Source organism: Aotus nancymaae, unplaced genomic scaffold (assembly GCF_030222135.1).
Source record: "Aotus nancymaae isolate 86718 unplaced genomic scaffold, 86718_ANA_hifiasm-v0.15.2.pri h1tg000008l, whole genome shotgun sequence".
NCBI lineage: Eukaryota > Metazoa > Chordata > Mammalia > Primates > Aotidae > Aotus > Aotus nancymaae.
Window position 1 is genome coordinate 52,708,348 of NW_026988419.1, and position 26,457 is coordinate 52,734,804.

The following is a 26,457-nucleotide window of genomic DNA, read 5'->3' on the forward strand; positions in this document are numbered from 1 at the left end:
ATGCTGCTCGCTGTGGTCTGCGAGCCCAGGGCTGGTCAAAGAGGAAAAACAAATAGTTGGTCTGACGATCTGCAAGAAGAGAGTTTCACTCTGGCTTGACTAATATTGGAAGCATCCGCCCCACCGCGCGGCTTGGCATCTCGGCTTTGGGGCCCCTGCCATTGCCAAGGATCTCTTCAGGACGCGAGCCCTGGGGCTGAGGACCGCGGGGGGACCCCTGGTCGGGACGGAGCCTCCTCTGGCTCGCAGTGCGCGCACGCCTGGAAAGGCGGGATTTAAGGCAGCGATGCTGCGGGAGGCTCTGCAGTGTCAACGAGCCCCCGAACGGTCCCGCCTCATTCCCTCTAGTGTGTGTGCCTCGCAAGTCTCTGCTTGGTAAACCGTCACAGCTTCGGCGCGCGAGAGTGGCGTTGGCACGGCCAAACCCCGGGGTCCTCGGCCAGGCCAAGGGGGCTGGCGGGCGGCGGCGCCGGGCCAGGCGCGCCCCGCGGGCTCCCGGCACACGCCCCTCACCTGGGCGAGGCCGGGCGCGCAGGCGCTCAGGGCGGGGATAGCGGCCGGGCGCCTAAGCCCCGCGCGGGCAAGAGTTGGACGTTACGGGGCCGTGCCGGGCCGAACTGTCGCCGGCGCCACTCCACCGCCGCCGCTGCCACCGCCCGGCTGCAGCAGATCGCGGGAGAACGTCTGCGCGAAGCCCGGGTGCAGCCCTGGCGGGACCGCAGCCACCACCGGAGGGTGAGCAACAGCTTCCCGGCTGGAGGAGCCACTGCCCCACGCGTCCGCGGCCCGCGCGCCGAGGTAAGCTCCGGGCGCCCAGCCCAGCTCGGCACCCCCGGAATAGGCGCCCTCTGCTTGCCCGGCCCCCGACCGCCTCCGCGTAGCGAGCCTGCACCTGGGCGCGCCGCCCGAGGTAACGGCCGGAAGGCCCCCTCCTGATAGAGTTTGCACTTTGTCCTGCAGTCCCACTTGTAGAAGAGGGCGCCCAGGCGCCTGTGGCTTCCACGACCTAATCCTAACTCTTGCGAGTCCGCAGGCGTTAGGATTAGGTCGTGGAAGCCACAGGACCAGACTCAGCTGTTCCCCAGGGTAGGCTCCAATTCCCAAGGACGGATGGAGAGGGGAGAGGACGAGGAGAGTGCCTCGCTGTGGTTAGCCGCAGCGCCTCGTCACCTGGGCTGGAAGTTGGGGTTTTTCTTTCTCTCCCTGACCTGGAAACGGGTAGTTAATTAGGGGACAGAGGTGTGGGAGGAGGGTAGCAGTCGAAGCTTGGGGTCGCGGGTGAGTTCTGCAGCAGAACCCAGATGAGATGGGGCGGAGGGGCACAGAGAAAGTCCCCAAACTTTGCACTTGTTGGGAGCCCTGAGGGGCGGCCTCGGCCACTAATCTCTGGTGAAGGTGTCAGCGCAGGGTGGGAGGACACTGTGGGACTGCGGAAGGGACTAGGAGAAGGGGAGGGGGAGGACCATCTGTTTCGCCACTGTTTTGTGCGGGGGCCCGTGGGGAGAAGGGAGAGCTGGCAGGACGATGCTTCCCTAGACTCTGGAGGACAAACAGTTTTTATGGTGAACCTGGATAGGGAGTGCTGTTCTTCAGGGGAAATAAATTGCCAAGAAGTATCCCCCGTCTCCCCACGCCCAAAAATACAAGATAAACGCGGCTTTGGAATGCTCTGAAAAGTTCTTGGGTTGGGAAACGTCTTCTTTCATTGTCATACAGAGATGAGGTTTGCAGTTCTTTTTGGTTTTTGCTTTGCTGAGGTATACACAACCAAGGGGAATGCAAACTTTGTCAAGATGTAGTAGCAAAAAGATGTTCCTATAGAAGGAACAAAACATTTGTGTTATAGGGCCCAGCCTAAAGCATGGAAACTGGCAGCTTCCACACAGTTCATGAAACTGTGGGAAAGGCATTTATCTAATTAAAAAGAAGGCTTTTCATAAAGTCAATAAGCTACGTCTTAGATAAGTTAAAGGCTTTGGCTTGAAAGAACTCCCTTAAATGTTCCAGGGCGTAATTTCACCGGTTTCCAGCATCCTTTAATCTTATTTTGATGCCATATGTGCATTGAGTATGTGCTGCCTCTTCCCTGTAATAGATACATGCCTTTAGAATGGAAAATACAGCATTGAAAGTTCTGTTACTTGAGGTTTTTAAGATGAAAAAAAAAAATGCTTATTTGATCAAAGTGTTGGTTGTTTTTCAGATTCTATATTCCCATAAATTAAATATTTGTGGCATTATAATTTACACTCTTACCTATTTCCAAAAGTGATTTGAGGAAGCTTGGGATGAAAACCACAAATCAAATAGCTATTCTTGTAGATCTCCTTGACCTCTCTTGGACGCATTTGTAGTAAAATGCTTTGGGGAAGGTGAATTCTCCTAACAAAGGAAAAATTACTGTCCATTCTGGAATCATTCTGGTGATTTTAATGTTTTGCAGCATAATATGTGCTTTGTTTGCAGTATATTATCTTACATTACATAAGTAATTATCTCTTTATAGAAGTTTAATAACCGCTAAGTATCATCTATATTGAAAAAAAATCATGTTGATGTCTTACAGCATTTTAACAATATACAGATTCACAGAGCAAAAAGAAAACAAAACAATAAATTTAATGTATTTTTTTTCAACGGAAGTAGACAGGAAACCAATGGAGGTGTCTCCTCTACAGTCGAACCACAGAAGGAACTGTCATTAGTACTTGTCACCCAAATGTGGCCAATTAGTGAGACCTGTCAACAGCTGGAGAATAACTTTAAAAAGTGTAGCTATTAAATGAGGATCAGTCAAAGCATATCAGGTGCTCTCAGCATTCTTTTTCTCAGGCAAGTGACCTGACTCAAAGAAAAAAAATACCTTTCAAAACAATTCTGAAAGGTGAAATGTCTATACAGATTAATGCCATGTGGAGTTGGGCACCATGAAAAAGACAAGGATCTTAAGTCTTTGGACTGGCCACCCTGCCTCCTCTGCCCCTAGACTTTTTCTCCCAGCTGAATTTGAAGATATCATGGCTTGATTTTTAACAGCAAGAATTTATATTTAAAAAAAATGAGCAATTAGCTAACTTCTTACAGGAGTGAGTCTTTGTTCACAGAAATAAAGAGCAAAATTTCTTTCTGCTGTTCCCATAATACCCTATCCTATATGTCTTCAAAGACCTAAAGAACAGGGAGTGTGTGTCTGTCCCAGTTTCCCATTGCTTTTCATGTGCCTCTGGTTTTTATTATAACCCCTCCACACCATTTCACTATCTCTGTTTTGCCACCCCCAACCCCCAATTCCTGTCTCTGTCCCCACTGTGTCTCAATATGGTCTTTTTACCTTTTTTCTTTCTTGTTTTTTAAAAAATTCTGGGGATTTCTCTTGATCTCTGTTGCTTTATAGATTATAGGTTGTCTCCTTTTTGTATGTTACTTTTTATTCAGTTGTTTCTTTTTATTAGTGCTGGATTATTTCTTCCTGAAGTGACATCCTAGCTCTACTCTCCTTCCTAAATTTTACATTTACATTTCGAACCACCTAGGAGATAACTTTATATTGCTCTCAGGTGCCTCAACTCTACCAGGTCTAACTAAGCTCTAATTAACATCTTTCTCCTAAGTGAACAAGGATGACTTTGTGTCAATTTTAGTATTTCTCTTAGTCACCGATGACCCTCCCAGTATCTTTGCCTTTCACATAAAGTTCACAAACAAGTCCAACAGAGTTCATCTCCATGATGTTTTATGATGCTTGCTTCTTCATCTTTCTATTCCCATGATGGCTGTTTTTTTCAGTCTTCTTATCTCTTTCTAGAGACTACCACAATGGCTTCCTGACTCGTTTCCCATCTCCATTCTCTCCCAATTTATTTCACACTTGGTTTTGCAGAATAAGCTTCCCAAAGAGAACCAAGCTGAATCACTGGCTAGTAAACTTTTCCTTAGTGTCCTACCAAGTGACATATTAAGCTCTCCTCAAACAGTGAAGAACTTCTGCAGTCCAGCCCCAAAGTACCTCTGCATTTTTTACTTTGATCTCATTGGTTGATAGATCCAGTCATTAATTTATTAATTTCTCCAGTGAATATTTGAGTGCCTACTACATGACCAGCACAGCACTAGGTGATAATTTTAAAAGCACCATGTGTATTGGCTCCATGATACATTTAAAATATTATTTTTCAATGTTGAACTCTATTAAAATATAATCTTAAGTGGTTGGAATGGAGTCCCAGAGATCCTACTAACTTCCCCTCCCTACTCTTACTAGTCTTGAGACATCATCATAGAGTCCCAAGTCTCCTTGATGCAATTTGAGACTTCTCTAGGCTGAAGGTAGTATTTCCTTAACACAGCAGGTTGTCTTAGCTCTGTGTCATTGCTTATGCTGTTCGCTCTGCTAGGAAGGGGCCTTCTTACTTCCCTACAATCATTTACTCTTGTCAGAGAGTCAGCGCAATTGCTACATGTTTCCTGATCTCCCTCTGCACTCCAGCTTTTGCTCCAGCAAACCCTGTTATATTTTGCTAACCTCTTCCCTGTGGACGACAAGTCAGAGTCTTCCTAATATATATGTGCTTTCTGTATTCTCCCCTAAGGGCACTGCACCAACCTTGCTTAACATGGGACCTTCGTTTCCTGAAATGCCCAGCTCAGGGCTTGCCATATCATAGGACATCAACAAAAAATTTAACTAGTTGGATTGAATTCTACGCAGTTCTGTAGTCCTAATTTATGTAATAACTATTTTATTAACACCTCAACAGGGTTCTTATAGTAGAACCAGTGCTTCTTAAACTTTAGTGTGCATATAAATCATTACAAAAATCTTATTAAAAGGCAGATTCTGGTCGAACAGGTCTAGGATGAAGCCCAAGATTATGCCTTTCTCACAAGCTCCCAGGTAATTTTGAAATAGGTGATCCTTGAACCATGTTTTGAGAAGCAAGGCAGTAGATGATGCATAACGGATTTGGGGTTTTCTAGCAGCCCCTGCCTCTCTGCCTGGAGATTTTCCTACAGTTTGTTTCTGTTTCAATATTATTTTCTATTCTGAAAGTATGGCGGGCTTGGATATGCTTTCTGAAACTGAGTGGAAGGTTTGTTTATTCCCTGGTACTTTTACCTCATTTTACTGATAATGATTGCAGTTGCTAGTTCTCCTGACTACTTTTTCTCTGGCCAGTTAACATTGTTTGTTAAATATTCCTTCTCATTTCCCTGTCATATGCAGATCGCAGATTGTGAGATTGCGGCTGTTCTCCTTTCCCACTCTGGTTTGACTTTTTTTTTTTTTTTTTTTTTTGTCTTTGCTTTCTTGGTTTCTTAAAATTCCCTTCAGGTGCCTTGGCTGACTCTATGCCCCACCTGTTTTCCTACTGCTTCCAAAATTTTTAAGCGAAAGGAGCACTGAAATAGGGCACAGGAGACTCAAGCTCTCTTTATTGCTAGGGTGAGATGTTGGGCACAGCTGTTTCTTTTCTGGGCTCCTGTATCACTTGTAGATGAAGGGCGTGGGTTACTTCCTGGGTCTACTTTAGCACTAAAATACCATGTGGGATCTGCACGTGGGGCAGAAGGAGCAGGTTGAGGGAAGGAAACAAAAATCTTCTGATAATACTGGTGCTGATGTATGCCCCCGTCTGGTGTTCCTGTTCTAGATAAACAACTTGAACTTTAGTTGTTATTCTAGCTCTAATTGAAGAAATATTCCTATTTCTTAAGAAAATGAATATTCCTTGGTATCTTTGAATCCAGTTGTTCTCACCCTGGGATTCACACTGTAATCACTTTGGGAGCTTTAGAAAAACAGTGATGCTCTTAGCCATCTCTAGGGAATGCTTTCATATGTTAGTATTTTAAAAAATCTCCCCCTTTCCAGACAGGATGGAGAACTACAGTACCTGGTCTGTAAAGACAGTGTAGTGTGGTATTTAGGAACACAGCATTTTGTCAAATCATGGCTTAGCCACTCACCACCAACTTTGATAGCTTGCGGGTACGGGCATTACTTAACTTCTTTGGCCCTCAATTTCTTCATCTGTGAAATGGGCTGACTTGGTTGTAAGATAATGTCTTTGGAGCCAGCAGTAGATACTGTGCACACTGTGGTTGTTCAAGAAATGGTAGTAGCTGTTTATCACTATAATGATACTATTAAAGCTTACACTCACTAATTGGTTAAGGGTTATCTTGCCTTTGCCAAGTTAACACTTTTTTTGACCCCTGGTCAGTTTCAGGATATTCAGCACCATGTGATCAGTCTGAAAAGAAATTTATGAGCATATTTTTCAGAAGTCAGTGAAAAAAATACGGAAGAAAGCATATATACTAACACAAAACAGTCGCCCTTTTTTGATCTATTTGGTGCCACATCAACTCTATGATCTCATAAATAGCAGAGATGGATGAAAATACATATAAACTGATACAAAAGATGACCAGGCTTTCATACCTACTTTAAGAAAAATGACTTAGTCTTTTAATAAAGACAGTTCTATCATCAACAAATAAAGATTGACATTCATGGACCTAAGAGAGCATTTGATTTTGGAAATAAATATGAATGTACAAAGCATTTACATTTCTGAGTTTATAATGGGAAATGGAATTTAAAAATAAAGAAGAAAGGCACACACAGAGAGATATCCTGTGCTATGCAGGCTAAAGCTAATCAACTTTTTCTTTTGTTTTTGGCTGAGATTCTGAAATAGCCATTATGTTATTATGTTATCATTATATCAGCAAAACGAAGATTAGATAAATGGACATAAACAATATTAACCCAAGGCCCATATTCTCCTTTTCTGTTTTTTTCTGTACACATCTGAAAATAAATAACAGAGGTGCTCTGTGATTCCAGTGGGCCCGGCAGAGCTACTCAATCATGATTATCAGGGATTGTTATGCTGATATCCTTCACATGTGAAAGAACTGTAGCTGAGTACTGTTTTTCATTGTTTTCTCTTGGAATAAAAAGTTTCATTTCTGTATTATTTACTTTAGGATCAAGGAGAATATTTTCTGTTAAATCTTCACTAACAGCCTACTGTTTATTTTCCATACTGTGATGCGATGTGTACTTTTTTATAACACAATTAAGAAGACATGATGAAATTTTAAAAAGTACTTTGAGCTACACTAAGGCCCATTGTAAGAGATAATGAGTGAATTCCTCTAAATTTTTGCTTCAGTATACCAGTGTTAAAACTGTGTAAAATTCTACAGAGAGCTGTGATTTTTGATGTGTGTTAGTTAAAGAGGTTCATCTGACAGTTGGTGTAGTAAATAAGGTTTTCATCGTCTAGAGGCCTGGATGCCTAGCGGTTAGCTTATAATGATTTCAAGCCAGGGTTCAGTTTCAAATTCCTCTTAGGCTTAACAGATTCCTATTCCTGTGAAATAGGTTGGTGCAAAAGTAATTACAGTTTTTGCCTTTATTTTTTAAATGGAGACCTAATAATAGGTAAGGATATGGAAATGACTACCATTCATTCAAAGACAATCATTAAATCAGTGTCAGTGTATGTTTAGAGTTAAAAGAGATCTTTGTACAAAATCCTCACTGATAAATTAGAAAAATGGGACCCCGAGAATTTAGAATATTTAAAACTTGAGCCTAGGGAAATTAAACATTACAAGTAAGGGTAGAAAACTTCTGGCATTAACAGTAGCATTTAAACTTCACAGAGAAATTGTGTGGACCCTGTGATTTCCTTAGATTTGTTACTTTGGAGGTGAAAACACTTTTTCTCACAGGCTGAGGGAGGGAGAAGTTTTGCCTTGCATGGTATGAAAAATCTAACGCTTAAATACAAGCACAAAAATGCCATTGTTTGCCTACAAATACACATACTTCAGACATTTCAATTTTATACACATGGAATTTTCTGTTTTTAAATAAGTTAGCCATTGCACATATTCTTAGACATCTGGAAATGATGTTGATAAAACACATCTCATTTCCTGCATGTGATGCACTATTGAAGATGGGAAATAGCAAAGCCTAAATGTTGAGTTTGGCTCTGGCGTCATACTTTGTGTATGCAAATTTCAGTTCTTCCATTTATTAGCTTTGTGATTTTGACTAAGTTACTTAACCTCTCTGTGCTTTAGTTTACCAAGTCTGAAAGAAACTTTCTTGGGATTTTCGTCAGATAAAATTAGATAATGCACATAGCATACTTCACAAAGTTCTTGGCACCTACCACACTCATATATGTAGCCATAATTGTACATTCTATAATTATTAATATTAAATACCTATAGGTACACTGATTTCTTTGCCAAGCTAACTTCTGCTACTCTGACTTTTAAACCTTCAGTTTGAAACTTACTAGGTATTTTTCAGTTATATATTTTGTTTTCTCATCTGACTTTCCTTGTTTAAAAGAACAATGAAATGAAGGAGAGTATAGTGGTGTGGAAGTCTAAGCATTACGAGGACTTTTGAATATTTATAACCATGCGAAACACAGGTAGACTTGGGTTCTGGGAGTTTTGGAGGACCAAGTAGCTTGACACATAGCTTCTACATGAATATGCTTTCTGAACTTGGTATACCTGTATGAACCTGGAATGTCTGGAAATGACCCAAGTGAGGGAGTGATCCAGGTAGAGAAGCCAGCTTATGTAAACAAGGTCTATATAACTAGGACTCATTTATAGGATGGTCTTTTTTTCAGGTACTAGAATGGTATTAATCGTTGGATAGTCACCTCTCCTGGGTTCATAGGCATTTGTTTTCACATCCAAATTTGATTTTCTAAATTGGAATATAGAAAGAAAAATAATTTGTAAGAGAAAGATATCATTGTCAAACTGTGTGCAGGATTACCAAAGAGCTGAAGTCCATATGTACCTCATTACTATATGTGTGGTTCTTAAGAGTCAAACTCACTTTCATAGGAATAAAATTTTCAAGACTCAGAATGAGGAAGGTTGAGATCTTAGCCTTGTTCCTCTTTTGCATAGTCGTCTTTTTCCCATGCTTGTGTTCATCAAGCTGGTTCTAAAGCCATCTCTAATGCAGTCATTATTGGACTTTAGCATGTGAAAGAAGACCTGGGAATTGGCTAAAGATACAGTCATGGAATTAACCCTTGAAATCTCTGACTTACCAGGTCTGAGGTAGGACTCAGTAATCTAAGTAATTTTTGAGTATCCCAGGTGATTGACAGACCACACTTGGAGATTAGCACTAGTTGTCAACTGGGGATGTATATGAAAATTACCAGTGGTTCTTAGTAAAAGTCCAGCAAACTATGCCAAGCTCAATTCCCTATGCTCAGTACCACAGAACACTCCTACCTTAAGTTGCTTTGAGAAATCACCCACATGGAGCCTGTCATGTGTGAATTCTAGAGAACAAGTCTGTGCTCTCTCGTTGGGTATTCACTGGCCTTTATCTACAGATTTTAGTCCACCATGGTTTTCCATGCCAGTGTGAACCACTGGACACCTGCCACAGTATCCGTGTGAACTCACTTATGGTATATGGATTCCAGGGCCCAAACCCTACAAAATCTAAAAGAGGTGATAGGAGGTGAGGTCCTAAAGCCGGCATTTTTGGCTCCCAATATGATAATTATGACTGCGTAGAGTTTCACCTTTGCCTCTGTGACTCACAGTTTTTCTGTAACCACACTGGTGGCAGTGACCAGATGGATAGTATTGAGATCACTATGACTATTGAATGTCTACAGGCTGCTTTTGCCTTCTCTGCATCCTGGGAAAAGCCATTTCTCCTGTCCTTGTGGTTTTATGGTGAGAAATAGGCTCCTTTCTCTATGGTCCCTTCCTGCCTTGCCTTCTCCATAGCTGCCAAGTGGAGACTGAGATGACTGTGCCAAATGTACAGATGTGATGGTGCACATTCTAACTGCTGTTGTCCTGGCAGAGATGTCCTCTTCCAGCCCTTGCAAATCCTTGAAGTCTTTCTTGCCTCACTGTGCATAGCTTACATAAGCAAGGTTTAAATTTGTCGAGAATTTCACAGGTTCTCAGATCTGTTTTCTTTCTTTTATATTGCATTGGAAAATGAATAGTATAATGTACTCTTAGCTGGCATGGGTCAAAGGTAGTCTGATCTTTAGGAAAATTTGATTCTTGAAATCACATTTCTGAATTATTAAGAAATTATCAAGAATTATAGCAAGAAAAACTGTTAACTGTATATGCATAACAATTCTTCTTAGTCTTCTGTGTGTACTTCTATAGATCCATTTACAGTTGTAAACTATAGAATTTTTTTATGTTGCTATATGTAATGAACAAAATGACATTAAACATTTTGAAGCACTTTGTCATGAGTAGCTCTAACTCTGATCATTGATTATTTTGAAATCCAGCAATAGAATTCCGTCCTGTGAAAGAATGCTTTGTTATCTATAAAACCTCAGAGAGTGATTGAGAGGAAGGTGGCATAAAGTGACAGTTTAGCATTTTCTTGTTGTAGGGCCATGTTATGATTGAACCCTACGTTCAGTCTGATTCAGCCCTCATAGATGTCAACTTCCTTTTCTTTTTATTTTTTAAAAGACAGGGACTTGCTCTGTCACCCAGACTGGAGTGCAGTATTGCACTCCTATTTCACTGTGGCCTCCAACTCCTGGACTCAAGTGACCCTCCCACCTCAGCCTACAAAGTAGCTAGGACTACAGGTGTGTACCACTATGGCCAGCTAATTTAAAAAGTATTTTGTAGGTGATGTCTTGCTGTGTTTTACAGACTGGTCTTGAGCTTCTGGCCTCAAGCAATCCTCCTGCTTTGTCCTCCCGAAGTATTGGGATTTCAGGTTTGAGCCACTGTGTCTGGCCTCAATTTCTTTCTTTAACTGTAAGGAAGGGCTCAATGGTGATGGAAGATATTAGTGAAGGGGGTGATTGGCAAAGAGGTTGACCTACTCAGAAAATGATAAAACCAATAAAATTAAATGTGAGAGGGGACAGGGGACTTTGCAAATAGGAGATGTCAGACTTTACAGATCTTCTCAAGAGGCAAATTGCTGGTCACATGGCAAGTTTATCTTCTAACATTAAGAAAAAAATGCAAAAGGCAACATCTGAACTGATGCATAAGGCTAATTCTGGTGGTAATTTGAGGAGCCCTCTATGGGACGGATTTTTAATAATCCACAGGGCTTGTGTTTAATTGGAAAGGTCATACCACACTAAGAATCTCTCGGTCTAGCCCATTTTTTCTTCTCTCTCAAGCCTTATTATAACCACAAGAAAGTGTGCATTACGATTATGATTTCAGCACTGGTTGAAGCCACACTAAGCAGCCTAGCATGATGGAAGACACAAAGCAGAATCTGTGTGAGTCTCCCCCACCTCCCTGGCTGCTGTTTCTTAACCCCCTTTAGCAAAAGGATAGACAAAGCATGTGCCTCCCTATCTGGTTCTGAATAAGAGGGCTTTGAACAGACATGGTAGTTGCCTGCAAACACTTCAAGGGATGACATGTGGACAAGGAAATAGATTCATTTTCTGAAGTTCCAGCAAGCACAACCAGATTTAGCGGGTGGGATGCAGGTTTCAACTCAATATAAGAAAGAACTTTCTAATGATTCATGCTGTCCAGTAATGGTATAGCTGCCTTGAAGTTTCATGTTCCTTCTAGCTGAAATTATGCAATGGATGAGAGGATCAGCCACCAGACATAGCATAGAAGGAATTCCTGCATTGAGTGGAAGCCCAATTGAGCTGATTGCTATAATCTGTCTCATTCTTGGCATTATTGATAAAATAATTTGAGGAATGACTATAGGGGAAGGAGTTATGTAAAAAGAAATGAAGTGTGAGAGGTGTTCCTGAACTCCTTAAAAGATGATAGAACAATTACTTCATTTCTTTCCCCCAGCTTTTTATTATTTTTCCAGCTTTTGAGCACACTGCACTTATTGAACACCTACTATATGCCACAACATTATCTCATTTAATAGCAAAAAGCACAGATTCCAATGTGTTCCTTCTTAGCCAGAATTCTGCAATTGTTTGCTGCCCTTCACCCAAGGGTCAAGCTTGGTGACTTCTTACAGGTTGTGCTGCATACCCATCACAGCTGAGCTAAACTCCTTGGTAATCTTTTCATGTTTCCATATCACTTTTTCTGTGTTGCTCGTATGGTGCTTGCAATATTACATTGTAATAATATGTTTATGCTGATTTTTCTCACTAGACTGTAAGCTACTTGAGAGCAGACCCCTTGACTTATTTATCAGGTTAATGACTATACAAGTGTCTAACAAATAGTAAATGCTAATGTTCATTGACTCAATATTTGACTGCTCCTCTCATCACACCCCTCCCTCAAAAGAAATACCCATGATTACTTTTATCTTCAACATTTGAAACTAAAAGAAAAAATACTGGAATATTCTTTCTCTTCTGGACCCCACCTTCCTGATACTAATCACATCCTAATTACTTATCCATTCTATTTCAGGGGTGGAGGGAAAGAATGATGCCAAAAATAAATCCCCAAAATTAGAGAAGGGAAAACCAGTTATTATGCAACTCCTTCATCTCCCCAAATAGATGTGTTACCTTTGGTGTCACTAGTGAAGGATGAGGAGGAAATCCTTCTCCACTTCTAACTATCTGTGTGACCTGGAACTAGTCCTGTGACCACCTTATTGTTTCATTCACGATGATTTTGGGGCTCATTCAGTCTTAAATTCTGTAATCCATAATCTCGTTTCCCTTCAAAGGTTTTCTGAAGTCCCTTTGTCCTTTTCCTCTGCATAGTATTCTCCTGAATAACCACAAAGCCAGAATGATGCTGACAAGGGAAGAAGTGTTGGGCTTAGAATCCTGTTTGGAAGATGGCATCGGGATAAGACTACATTCTTTGTGATTGGACCCCTCCAGATTGAGTCCCTTCCATATGGCCTTAGGCAAATTATAAACATATTTAAGCTGAGGATTCTTCTCATAATGGGCATAATATATATCTCATAGGATTGCAAGGACTCAATGAGATAATGTATATGAAGTGTTTTTCCTGTGCCAGAAACATGAGAAGCCCTTAGAAATGATAGTTGCTATTATTTGGAAATAGTCCCCTCTCTTTTTTTTTTCTTTCTCTTTTCTGTAACACCTGAAAGAGACCAGCACCCAAGTCCTGAAGAAGTTTCCTTGGCACGGGTTTTGTTGTGCTCTTGAACATCATTTCTTCACATTGCAGACTTAGTAGAGGACTGTCAAGGTTCCTTCCTGCTGAGGCATTCTGCTCCCACATGTTCAGTGGCCAAAAGAGCAGCCCATTCACAGTGGTTGAGACTATATTTATTTTAACATTTGCATAGAAGACACAAATGTTACTGAGGAGATGCTAGAAATGGACGTGGGGTCGTATCTCTTAATATCACATAATGTATCTTTCCCAAATCAAAATTCTTTCATTTGAAAAGGCTTTGACTGAGCAGTGGTGGCACAACAGCTCCTGAGCCTGACAATAAATAGACACCTTATAAAAATGTATGAAGTTCAGGTTGTAAAGAACAAACTGCACATACCGAGTAGTAGCATTCTTATTAAAATAATTTCATCTTTAAGTCCATTGTCTCTGTATCACCTATAATAGAAGCTTGTGCTATGGCTAGACACCTCAACAGCCTGTAAACTTTTATATGGGCTTTTGGAAAGGGATGATTGGTTTACAAGATATGATTTTCTCATCTCACCAAATTAGATTATTAGAGATAACGTCCCTGGATGTAAAATTTCAATCCTGAGTAAACCTATACCTCTGAGACTGTGCAGCCTGCTAGCAGAGTGAAAATGGAGCATAATAAATCTGCCCTGAGCCCATTTCTCTCCACACAGCTCCATAATTCATTCTTTGCTTGGTACCCATGACCGTTTTTTTTTACAGCAAATCAGTCTTCATCCAGGCTGGCTCCTCTCATGTGCAGCACCTCCTCCTTGCTCCAGACCTCACCTCTTGGCATGCTAGACTCCTCTAGGGCTTCTTTCTAGAGCTGTGTGCCACCATGGGCCCTCTATCCAAGCTATGTATCATATGGCAAGCAGTTATTCTAGTTATAGGCTTCTTTGTTGAAGTAGACTTTTAAAAAGATACTCTGTTTAAAGTGGATTTAAACAAACAACAGCATCTGTGGAGCACATTGATATGTGCAATAAATATTTCACTTATTCTTTCCTGAGTCTCCTCTGAGGGGGCAGAGAGGGGGTAACCTGATACTAACACCACACACTTCTTTATTCCAGTCCCTTCCACAATGTCCATCTGTGCTGCCCTGCAGCTCCCATGGCTTCTCTCCCTCTCCTCTGGTTCATTGTTGCTTTGGTCCAATGGCATTGCCACTATCTGCTACTACTAAACCAAAAGTGTCTGCAAGGAACTTAGGGAAAAACTTTCTCCAAGGTGGAGTGGAGACAGCCATACAAAATTGGGAATTAAATACATGGTTTCTGGTCCTGTTTCCACTCTTAATTATTGTGGTGAGATTGGGCAGGGAATTTATCTTTAGTGGACCTCACTTTTGACATGTGTGAAACAAGTAGGAATAGGTAAATTTTAAGAAAAAAATTTGTTAAGTACAAACTTGGAAAATTGACCTCTCTTTTTTTTTTTTTTATAATTCAATAATTAGGTGTCTTGAGAATAAGCTGGTAGAATCTGGGGCTTTGGAAGAAGAGATATCAAGATTATTGTGCTACCCTGCAGGGTATAGTATGGGGACCGCTCAAAAGTAATTTTGTGTAGAAGGTTATCAGTTATAGTCCGGTCAGAGGGCAGGCACCTAGCACAGCAGTTTGATGAAGAATATAAGAATGGGGTCCTTAGCAGACAAGACGCAGTGGCACCCAATTTGTCAGTTTTAGGGGAAGAATATATTAGTGTTCTCCAGTAAACACTATTAACTAAGTAGTTTGTTAAACGTTTTAAGAGTGTTTTCACCGCATTTATTCATTCACATTTTCTTCAACTCCTTGAATTTGGTAAAAGCTTTTGTTTCTTGCCACCTTGTGTCGGCAACTTTCCATTTGAAAATATGCAAACGTAACAGAACAAGCCAGTAACATACCTGATTAAACATCTGAGTTATTAGAACAATTTAAATTAAATCTTGTACCTGTGTGTCTAAAATGACTTTAGATCCTGATACTGTTGAACCACATTCTATTGGTTCATGGTTTCAAATTCTGAAAATAGCCATTATAGATGTTTTATAAGACTATAGGTCTGAAATGTAAATGTAAAAATAACTGAATAGCACCAAATTTGGGACATAAAAATGCTGTAATTACTATTTTGATAGCAAAAGTCATCAGCTCCTCCAAGGAGATGACTTTCCATAGCCAACCAGAAGTACGCGCTCAGTCACTACCGTGTGTAAGCATGCCAGTGAAGAGACTGTAGTCTAAGAGAATCTCTGAAACTTCCCCTTTATCTTTCATCATCTTGCAAAAAAACAAGATGGCTTTGAAAAAGGTCCTGCTAGCCACATGATGTGACAACTTTTAATAATGTCCAGATAATTAAATGAGATGGACAATAGTGACCCATTTTGTCCTACCCTGGACCACCTAAAACATACTTTGGATTCTAGACCATCTAATATATCAAGTTGTAAATATGGGATAATGGATGATTTAGTTCTTGAATTCCTTAGGAGGTCTCTAGGATCTCCCAAATAGGAAACTTGCCAGTTTCCTACTGTGACCATCTGAAAGGATCATGTGTGCACATGTTGCATTGCACATACAAGCCCAGAAAATGGAACAAGGGCTGCAAATCTTCACAAATGAGTTTTGAATAATATGATATATGTGATCCATATATTTCTTTTGTATGAGAGGAAAGTGTGACATGCCCTTTGGATGATGACTTTATCCTTGATCCTTGTCCCCATCAATTTTGGTGGTACTTGCTCTCAGATTTACAGGCAGAATGACATTTCTGTACTGGCTGAGTACCCTGGGTCAAACTGCCTCCACTAACCACAGCCCATCTACTGTCGAGATTTTTCATCTTTTTAGACTGGCATTATATTATACCACATTGTACATCACTGGTTCTTTAATTTTTTCTCTTACCTGTCTTATATCCCCTCACCTTTCTTCAATTTATTGTATTGTACCCAATCAGATCATATGACTCACTAAATAATAGAACTGGGAAAAGGCTGGATATTTGAGTAAATCTGCGGCAATAATTTCCTGGCAGAATATGTATTTATATGGAGAAAATATTCTATGATGGACATCTAGTTTGTTCTTCTGATTATCTTAAAGCATTTCTACCTTTAGGGCTATTTAGAGTAGTTTCTGGATTGAGATAATCAATTAGATTGAAGCATCAGTCTTATATGTTGTTTGGGTAATCATTATGCTCCTGACATATGTAAGAAAATAATATCCCTGGTATATGGATACTGTACATGTCACCAAGACAAGGTTACAAAGAAAGACAATGGGATAAGTAAGTCTTGAACATCGTTCTTCAAGTTTAGTAGTTTATAGATATTATCACTCATGAGAGAGTTATGATTTTACCCAATGCTATTTGTATTTGGAGGACCCTTTGTTATTGGATTTTTAAGTTCTGAGAGTGATAGAGCTTGATATGAATAGTGTTACCTTCTTTTATAAGGCCACAATTAAACATCCTGCACATTTTTACATGCCTGGAGAGTCATATTGATTATATACTCTCTCTCCTGAACTTTTAGCAGTATCGATGAATCAAGTGGTTTGATTTTTTTATTCAGATCATTTTTTTTTTTTTTTTTTTGCTGAACAATTATGTTTTTGCCTTGGTTTCCTTTTCTTTTCTTCTTTTTCTTTAATTTTAAATCTTGCTGAAATAGAAATAACACCAGTGATGGCAACAAGAGACAATGGGGTGCTTGACTGTGTGTGGTAGTGTTTTAAGCCCGGAACATGTTTTATATCTCTTAACGAGGCAGACACTATCATAGTCCCCATCTTGAAACTGATGCTTAGAAAGCTGATAAATCTTTTTAAGTCATAAGACTATAGTAACTGACAGGCTATGATTGTGAACCCAGGCTTCATTGACTCTAGAACCCACTTTTATTGTGAAAACCATACTGCAAGAGCAGAAAGGAAATGTAAAAATTATTTATTCCAAACTCTTCTTTTTACAGATGAAGAAATAGTCAAGAGAGGTTAAATACTTTATCCAAACAAGCAAATGGAGGAGGCAGTTTCAATTGATGTCCATTTTCAAGGAGGTTATGCAGGCATTTTCTGTTCTATCTAATTGGCCAACTCAGATCGCATATCATCTCTGGACCAATCTGCTCTCACAAGGAGTTTGGGCTCATTGTACAGAATTGTTCAAAATGGCTGCTACTTCGCTCCCTTCTTTCTTGGGGTTAAGAGGAAGGAATTCTTGTAGCTGGGCAGACAGTGCAAAAGCTGTCCACTGAATAGGGTTGCTATCTCCCAGGGCTGAAAGCCCAGTTCCAGGAGGACTCCTGCAAAGGAAATTTTCCATGTTATTAGAATTCCTTTTCCCCTCAAAGTTTTTGAAATTCAGGGTGAAACCAACCTGACTTCATTGTTCTTTACTCAGTCCACTCTCTAGGCCCTGCCTCTATGTTGAAGTTAGATTGAGTTTGACAGATGGAAAAACAGCAGCAGTCCTGACACTGGCTGCCAAATGGGACAGAGGAGGAGGTGATCTGATGGGTTGTGACATTGAACTGAAAGGGCATAGATACCAATGCACAAATGAAGACAATGAATGGTGACCCTCCTGAGGAAATAGCATTTTCCATCACTGATTTAACTGCATTGAAGGTTTGGAAAAGAGAGAGGCAGTTACTGTGCAAGGTACTGCTTTTGTGTATACCTATGCCACAGGTATATGGATAATATATAACTCAGTTAATATTTACCTCACATAGTAATGCTTCAATATAGATGTGTGTCTTGATTGGACTTAAAAAGCATTCTATTTTTCTGTTTACAAAATGAATCTAAACTTATTCAGAGAAAGTACGAAGAAAGAAGTTGCAATTCACTGAGATACATATGCAGATGGAAGGGTGATTGGTTGTGTTTTTTACTCTAGATGTTCACTTCTTTTCCCTTTCCAAATAGGTAGTCAGTTCCCCTGTGCTCCCTTTGCATCAGGGGAGAGTTGTGTTGCAGAGAGGAAGGAGAAATTGTCCATTCTAAAAGAAAAATGGCTTTGGTGTCCTCGAGGCCCCTTGAGGGGATATTATCCTGGGAGGTAGGAGCAGCAGAGACCTTTGGAAAAGTAAGCAGGAAGATATGAAAGAATGGAAGAGAGAGATTGCTTTTCTAAGGTTAGTAGAGGCAATAGTCTGCATCTTTGGAGCACCCTCAATGCTGTGGCAGAACTTTGGGGTGGTGGGGGGGTGACACCTAGGGAAGCAGTATATCCCTAGCTTTGGCAAAGAATCCCATAGCACCTGAGGGAGGCTCCCTCCACACCAAAGTCTGGAGAGGCCTTTAGTCCATCAGTTTCCTATTAAAATGCAAATCCAAGCATGATTCCCATGACTTCTTATCTGCAGGAAATAGAAAAAGATATTTTAAGCAGATGAAATAGCATGTGCAAAACTATGAGGCTGACAGCACATGGACTCTACCAGTGACTCTTCATCTGGATCACAGGGGCTGTGTTGAACAGCTGGAGGGAGGGGTGAGGGCTGCTCATGGTGGCCTCGACTGCCCTCTGGTGGGGTCTCTGTGGGCCAGTGACATTTTGTAGGAACACATGTAATTTTTCAAATAAAATCTTACTCGGAAACTCAATCTATGAAAGAGTTAATCATGGAGGAGCACACCAGAGACTCTCATGACATGCCTTCCACATATACCCTGAGTTCTTGAGACATCTCTGTGGGACCATGGCTGTGTATAATGGGAAACTCATATCTGATCTGATTTGAGATTTTATAAGATGACCACAATGATGGTATGAAGATACATTAAGGGACAAAGACAGGGAATTTTAGACTGCAGGCAAAGAAACCAGTGAATGAGGAAAAATTTCTGAACACGAACTGGTTATGTAAAAAGAACTCTATTTTTCTGTGAGTTTCAGTTTCATAGAATAGTGTGAACCTATTTGATTTGATGGCAGAAGTTTAGTTATATTAATAATTCAGGGTCACATTCTCCTTCTCTGACTTGGAACTAATCCCAGGGATATTTATATACATAGTAAAAACCACCATTTACTCAAAATGTAATTAAATAAAGAGCAGGTACTTCACCAAATTTAACTCATTTAATTACCATTGTAACCCTATGTGGTATATACTGTCATTATCTCCATCAGATGTGAAGAAACAGAGGCCCAGAAAGTTGAGTGATTCCTGGGATTTAAAGGTAGGCAGGCTGGCTTTCAGTATGCTCTAGTATCTAGGTTCTCTAATTTAGCTGCAATGTGGAGGTATTTGTGGGGAGCGTGTCAGTTTGTTCTTGAGAGTGATCAATCCTTTCCGGCATCCATTGCCATTGGGGTTTTTTGCTTTTAATCTCATCTGGTTCTAGGACATCATCCATGTATGTTGCTCTGGATCTTCCCAAATGATTCTTTCTGCTACTCATGACCTGCACTAGGTTAGGAAGAAACTCTTTGTAGGACTTGACCTAAACGAGTGGCTCTCAATAGAGATTTTGCACCCAGGAGACATTTGGTAATGTCTAGAAGCATTTTTAGTAGTTACAACGAGGGATGCAGAGTATGTTACAAGCATTTGGAGGGCAGAGGACAGGGATGCTGCTAACTATCCTACAATCCACAGGAGGATCCCACAGCAAAGAATTATCCAGACCAAAATATCCGTAGTGCTGAGGTTGAGAATCCCCAACACAGACATGAATTACATTTCAGAAATTTTATTTGCAAAGTCTTGCTTTCTTCCCACAGCTCTGTCTTGCTGGGTAGGCACAGATTCCCTTTGTTCTTAGATCTTGCCAAACCATCCTGGGGTTTCTGATTCCTTTTCCTCCATCAGGGCTCAGTGCAGGGCTGGTGAATGGGTTGGGATCTGGGCCTTCTTAATCTGTTGTATCAAAACTCTGCAGTTAATCTCAACTATTTTTCCTTTTTCTTCCTTTTATCTAGTTTGAATATAGAAAGCTTTGCTCTTGCTGATCTTAGTCTTTCAAATCTATGGCCCATGAATTATTGTTCTCTTAACTGTTAAAATCCAAACTTTAAGAATGGATTACCTTTTTCTCTGCCTTATGCTATGTGATCCCTTTTCTGCAGGCAATACACACAGGAAGTCAGCAGACTGAAAGAAGTTTTGTGGAAATGCAGGGAAAACTTATTTGTCCATGTCAGCAATTTACAGTCTATATTCTGAGGACCACTGGAGATGTCAGTAGGGTTTCTATGAAAGGGGAACATCTCTAGGAATTCCCAAGTCATATAAGCATTCCTTAAAGCTCAGAAAAGCAAACTATTTAAATTTGTTTATTCCAGGGCTTTGCAAAAGTATTTGACCAGAAAACTTTCCTTTTTTTAATGGAATCCCAAAGAACAGTTTGTGCATAGTTGAGAAATGTTAGTCTATGTGATAAATGTGGCCTTTATCAACACACTGGCAGAGAGAAGAGAACAGGTTCTCGAGATATTAAAAGTTAGACTTAGTAGTACTTGATGAATGATTGGTTATGAGAGGTAAGGCAGCAACAGAAATCAATGGAAAATAAATATAGAAACTTCAAAATTGAAGGAACAAATTTTGTATCATTCCTTATATATCACAAAGTATTAGGCACCAGGGATTTTTAAAAATGTAAACCACCAAATGATGGTACTGAATTTATCTTTCTTCTGGATTATTGTAATGGCCTTCTAAATGGTCTCCTAGCTTTCATTCACTTCCTCTTGTAATTTCAACTGCACAAGGTCACCGAAAAAATATTTCTAAGCAAAGGCATACTTATGACATTGCTGTTATCACAGAACTTTGATGCTTAAATTTTGCACAGACAATCCAAGCTCTTTTGCATAGTGCTTAGAGGTCCTTGTCAATGCCTTCTTGAATATGGATATATACAACTTAGTGTAGCAAGAAATGAGTGGCTCTTACTCAGCAAGGCCTCACTGTGTACTGCCAGTGCTTATGTGCCTTTACGGGACTTTGGTGGACAAGGCAGGCTGTGCCGGGGATCACGCATCTGTTCCTGCCCTGTGTGAATGCCTTGATTCCATATGCTTTACAAATATATCTGTCATGTGACCTAATCATAGAATGGAGGTGTGTGTGATCCGTCTCTGCCTGTGTGGGATCTTCCATTTGTCCTTCCAGATCCACTCTCACCCTTGTCTACTCTGTGCTCTGGAAAGCTGACTTCTTTGTATTCCTCTGCCCTCTGTCTTAAAATGGGTTTTGCTAATGAGAAATGTTGGCAGGAGATGGGAGAGAGGGAAGAGATTGAGATCAGGGTGTTTATTCCCCAGATCCCTCCCTGGAAGGGCACCTCACCATGACTGTGTCCTGTGATGGCCTCTGCTCCTCTCAAGGTGGCCTCTCCCACTATCTTTTCTCTTCTCCAGGTTTGGGTAACTACCATCTCTTCTTCTCCCCTTGGGAGTAGGGGTTATAACACACCCCTTCCTTAGCCCTTGGTTCCTGCAGTATCCTTGTGGTTCCTCTACATTCTGACTGTATGCTTGTAAATAATTCTTTAAAATAAAACCTTCTTCAAACTGCCCCAACTTGAATGTTCTATTTCCTTCCCATTGGGACCCTAACTTACATAGGTGGCCATCTGAAACACTGAGATTTTCGAGTGTCTATGAATGGTAAAGATTTAAATGATAAAGAACTGGACTAAACAGGTAATCATGAAATGTCCATTGTAATGTTTACCTCATATTTCAAATATCATAAAATTATGACATGAAATAGTAAAATTAAAAATGACTTTGAATAAGGTTAGTATGCCTTTTCTGGCCCAGAAAGACCATTTCTTTTGTGATCCACTGACTAATACAAATTAATGGAAGAGAGCTCCAAGTTGGTGTGAGTGGTGGGGAAGACTCCAATTGCTCACAGTTCTCTCTGGTAGGGTCCTCGAAATTAGGTATGGTGGGCGGTTAATTGGAATGCAAAGACCCAGGAATCATCGAATGGCTCATTGGCTACAGCTTTTGCAGCCAGTTTTTAATGAATGCCAAATAAGCTTTCAAGGATAGGTGAGAGGCTGTCAGCTGACCACAGCTGAGCAGTTCTCGTCTGGATTCAGGTGTCAATCTTCTTCAGAAGAATTCTCCAGAAAGAATTCAGGTTGAAGGCCAATTCTAGATATTTTCCCTCATTCAGACTGTTTATAGGATTCCTTGTTTTTGCAATTAGGACAGAGTATATAGCACCAGGGCTAAAAGGACGACACTTTTGTAAGGAGCAGCAAATGCCCCCCCTTTTTTTGGTTTACAATAATAACTGATATTTAGCTCTTACTTTAATTATTATTGGTTTATATTTTTAAGCAAAACTTGTATTTCAAAGGTAGTTTTATATAAATTAATTTCACCTTTCATGATTCTAGTCATGAAAAAATTACAAATTGCTGATTATTTTTCAGAGAAGAGTGAATAGTGCTTGAATGTGACAAACTAGAGTTATCATGAAGCTTCCAGTATTCTTGTTAACTATTTTTTGCTTATGGATCAGCCATATAGATATTTATATATCTATCTATATATAGCTTTACATCCCATAGAAGCATGTGCTTTCCTTTCCCGAGGAATCTTGTTTTGGAAATGGCAACATAACAAGCATTTCCTTTGGAGCTGCAGAAGGGAAGGAGCTGTATGTATTATAAGAACGATACTGGATGATGTGGAGCAAAGGATAACCCCGCTTTCCATGTTTTTAGAAGTTAGGCACTCCATGTGCATGAAGATTGTTGTGTGAGGGGTAAAAAGACAAATCTATTGTATAAGCAGCATTTGCTATGCAGACTTTCTTGTTTTGTACAAATTGAAGTACTGGCATTGTAATCAGTGGTTCGTGCTTGGGACATGTGATTAGGGAAGATCCAAGTAATCTTTTGAATATGTAGTTCTCAGGCTGTGGTTTCTCTTAGCCTCCCATAGTTATTTGATCATGGAGAGAAATGTTTATCATTTTATTTGAAAAAACAGACACAGCATTGGAACCTTGATCTGTATAACTCAATAATTCTTATTTTATTCACCTCTGTATTCTAGAGTGAAAGACATTTTTTCTACATTTGACCTTGAATAGGAAATATCAGAGATTTATGTTTTTAAAGAATTAATAAATAAATTGTAGGTATATTGTGCACTTAAAATTTTAGTTTCTTTTAGCTGTGATTCTGAAGTAGTATTAAAGTTAATAAAAGATAAAATTTCAATTGTAATGCAACAACTCTGAAAATGCACCTTATTTTTTGGTTATTAAATTATAACAATATTGTAACCTTTCTTCTTTTAAATAACCTAACTCAGTGTTTATATCTAACTCTACTGTTCTCTATGTGTCAGATTACAAGCCTTCTTTTATAGCTGTAACGAGCTTTAAAAGGAAAATAGTCTTGATATTTATTATTGTATCTAAATAAGATAATGAACTTTTTTTTAAAAAAACCACGCAAGCTCTTTGTTGTGAGGAGTGCAAATATAAAATGCGTAAACTCGAATACCCTCAAAATACCTTTTAGATGAAGCAGTGTGTTTGGAGGGGAAACCACGGTGAGTCAGCTGTCTCTTCAGGCTTTGCTTTCTGAACAGTTGCTGACTTGTTTAGTGACCTTGGCCATGTTGGTCTTATTCCATTTTAGTTTTCCTCTTGACAAGTAAATTTCTTTCTACTAACCTGCTTTTCCTGAATTTGCTTTAGAAATGAGATGCCATATAAATACTAATTAACAATAATACCTTCTATATCAGGAGTGAATTTCAATCTGAAATGAGAACACAATTTGTCGATATTTCTTTGGACCTTGTAATCCTTACCAAACATATAAAAAAATAAAATCCAAGCACATCGTCATGAAGTATGCTAGGGCAAATGATTGACAGTTCATTGTCATGTAAATACTGTATTCCATATAGTTTCCTTTAAATATTGTCAGCTTGAAATTTGGCTTAGCAAGTTGGCAGCTTGAAAATCCCTGCTTTATTAGTTAGCAAATGATTCTGAGTTTTATCACATTCTATTGTCAATCTCAGTTTTTAGGTGCCTAGGAATTAAAAATTATATGCTCAGCTGACCCTTTAATTAGCTCTCATTCTGTCTTACATGATTTATAGTCTGGTGGCTTACATGTAAAAATGATATATGATTTAATGAACTGCAAAGGCAGAATAGGTTCCCACCTCGGATTGTTTAATGCTTTTCTCTGGCTGGTGACTGGAGGGCTGGGGGCAAGTGAAGCAGCAATTGGATCCCCTCCTTCATTTATTGTTACAAGGACAGGAAGGTCCAGTTTGCTGTGATTTTGCAAATATACTTTTGTTTCATTAGAAAACACAAGCGCTTTGATTCAGATATCTTGAAATCGTTTTTTAAAAGAAATATGAGAGAGGCTATTGACTCAAATTCTCTTATTTTGCATTTTTATTTTATCGCTCTAAATGCAAGTATTGCAGGGGAAGCAATACAGGGTTTAACCTGCAGAGTCTGGCAGTGTTTTAACACTGCGGGGTCTATGAAGTCCGTAGGTGTTTATGAAATACATTAGACTGATTGAGGTTTGGGTTTATGGCAGTAGATAAGAGAGGCAAGATCCTTTCATCAGAGGACAGACAACAAATGATATGTAAATGCATAGACATAAAAATTTCCCACTGTGTCATGTACTGAGTATTACGAAAAACAACTTTGTGAAATGATTATTTCGGAAACCTCACGTAGGTGGAATCATGCAGTATTTGTCTTTTGGTGACTGACTCATTTTACTTAGCTTAATGTCCTCAAAGCTCATCCATATTGTTGACTATTGCACATTTCCTTCTTTTTTAAGGCTAAATAGTATTCCATTGTATGTAGGTATCACATTTTATTTATTCATTCATTTATAGTCAGTATTATACATTAACGATTTGTGAAGAGGGTAGAGCTCATGTGAAGTATTCTTACTATAATAACAATAATAATAATTATAACAACAACTTTAAACCAGGTGCTCTGAGACATATGCCAGAAGTGAGGGGCTACAGTAGAATTGGTGTCAGAGAAGGCCTACCAAGGGAGTGACACCCCAGCCAGAGCCCACATGATATGAAGGGTCTGGAGGCAGAAATTCCCAAGCATGGGGCACAGAGAACACCAATTCCATGGAAGAACAAGCTTAACAATAATGACAAACAGAAAGAGGAAAGTGGGTATGGGGACTAATGCATAAGGGTGAGGAGAGGCAGGACTTGAGAACTGACAGGGGTAGACAGTGCAGTGCTTGGATGGCCACAGTAAGGAAGTGTTAGCAAGTGTCGTATTCCTTAGACCTTTGCCACAGTTCTCCTGGTCCCCACCCCGCCAACACATCAGAGGAGCTGTGGTGCATGTGTTTAGCTTATGTGTATTCCATTAGGTCTAGGCCCACCTTGAATAATATGGGCTAGAGAGTTCTAGGGCAGAACATACAAAGAGTGTCCCATTACCTCAAGGGTTTCCACCTTCCCTCCTGCCCAGTGTTTTATTTTGAAAAATTACAAATAGATGGAAAAGTTGCTTAAACCCTTCACATAGGTTCACCAGTTGGAAACACTTGGCCACTTATGCTTTATCTCTTTTCTTTCGGTATACACATTTGGTTTTGGTTTGGTTTTGTTTTGCTAAGGCATTTCAAAGTTAGTTGTAGACATCATGACATTTTACCCTTAAATACTTCAGTGTGTATCTGGTCATGTCCAGGAAATTAACAATACAATACTTTTATCTACTATCCAGCCTATATTTACATTTTCCAAATTGTCCTAATTTTGTTCTTTATAGCTCATTGTTCTATTGTCGTATTTCTTTAGTCTCCTCTAATTCAGAATAGTCCTCTAGCCCTTCTTTGTTCCTGATGACACTGACGTTTTTGAAGAGACAAGCCAACCGCTCTGCAGAATATCTCTCAATTTGGACATGCCTGATGTTTCCTTCTGAGTAGATTTTGGCTAAATGTATTTGGCAGGCATGCTTCATGGGTGATGTTGTGTCCTTCATAGTGTATAATATCAGGAGGCTTATAATGGTAGTTTGTGGATGATATTAAACTTGATTATTTGGTAAAGGTGTATTTGCCAGATTTCCCCATTATAAAGATGTCTTTTTCTCTTTTGCAATCCGTAACTAATCTGTGGGAAGATACTATAAGATTCTGAGTATTTGTTTTGTAATAGCCTTTCACCTAATGAGGTTAGCATCCACAGGTGCATCTTTCTAGAATCAGTTGTTACCATGGAGGTTGTAAAAATGATGACTCTCCATTTCTCTTGTTCCCTCTACACTCATTAGTTGAC

At 39.8% G+C, this 26,457-nt stretch overlaps 1 protein-coding gene across 2 annotated transcripts in view; it reads left to right on the top strand.

Annotated features, from left to right (window-relative positions):
* Nucleotides 1–303: 303 nt before the first annotated feature.
* ZNF385B (zinc finger protein 385B) overlaps nucleotides 304–26,457 on the top strand; it is a 401,366-nt gene continuing 375,212 nt past the window's right edge. Inside the window, exon 1 of one of the 2 annotated variants that reach the window (XM_012471456.2) lies at nucleotides 304–798. The gene's annotated coding sequence lies outside the window, so the exon portion shown is untranslated. The remainder of the gene's footprint in view (nucleotides 799–26,457) is intronic. The other variant, XM_064373288.1, reaches the window with a different exon arrangement.